The sequence below is a fragment of the Microtus ochrogaster genome, chromosome 2, assembly GCF_000317375.1.
Source record: "Microtus ochrogaster isolate Prairie Vole_2 chromosome 2, MicOch1.0, whole genome shotgun sequence".
Taxonomy (NCBI): Eukaryota; Metazoa; Chordata; class Mammalia; order Rodentia; family Cricetidae; genus Microtus; species Microtus ochrogaster.
The window spans coordinates 31897532-31898434 of NC_022010.1; the positions used below are offsets into that span (position 1 = coordinate 31897532).

A 903-nucleotide genomic window follows, 5' to 3' on the forward strand; every position below is an offset into this window, starting at 1 on the left:
GCAGAGGCAGGCGGATCTCTGTGAGTTCGAGACCAGCCTGGTCTACAAGAGCTAGTTCCAGAACAGGCTCCAAAGCCACAGAGAAACCCTGTCTCTAAAAACCAAAAAAAAAAAAAAAATTCAGAATACTATAAACCAAGAGCCAGATGTTAACCCCTAGTAAGGGTCTCTATTTCACCTTGACTTTGTTTTTGTTTTAAGATGACTCAGAGAAGCACGTACACGTATTTCCTTCCTCGTCTTCTCTGATGTATGGTCCAGTTCCTTCCTCTCACAGAACAGTCCGTTCTCCGGCTGGCTTCTGACCTCAGCTCAAGCCCAGCCTCTTTTTCCAGTTGACTTTCTGAATCTCTTCCCTGCCTCCCACTGATCCAAGATCAACTTGCCCTAGTGCAGTTAGTTGTTCTTGTTTATTGACCGCACTCTGGAGAGGTGACAGCCACCCTCCCACCTTAGCCACTGCCCTTAGCGGGTAGCAAGAGGAAGGCAGGCATGTGGGTGAGTGGTGGAGCGCCTTCTGTAGAGAGAGCCTGTCACCCCACCACAAACACACTAGATTCTTCTCTGAGCACCGGCTGTGCCACGCACCAATGCTTCTACATTCTGGCCTTCACTGGAAAAGGGATTTCCTACTGGAGAATAGGCCTGGATGTGCCTGTCTCTAAAGCTGAAGCTGTAAAATCAAAGTTTAACTGCGGCTGGCTTCTTTGTGGTTTTGAAAACTCCAGTGGTCCCATGAGGCCACCCGCCAGGGATGGCTCCAGGCATTCACATACATACACATCAACTCTTCTAGGAGTGCTGAGGGGTTTTTTTTCTAATATTTATTTATTTATTTATTTATTTATTTATTTATTTATTTATTTATTTATACAATATTCTGTCTGTGTGTATGTCTGCAGG

At 45.7% G+C, this 903-nt stretch overlaps 1 protein-coding gene across 8 annotated transcripts in view; it reads left to right on the forward strand.

The window, feature by feature from the left end:
• Fry (FRY microtubule binding protein) overlaps positions 1–903 on the forward strand; it is a 382290-nt gene that overhangs the window by 356885 nt on the left and 24502 nt on the right. The window lies entirely within an intron of this gene.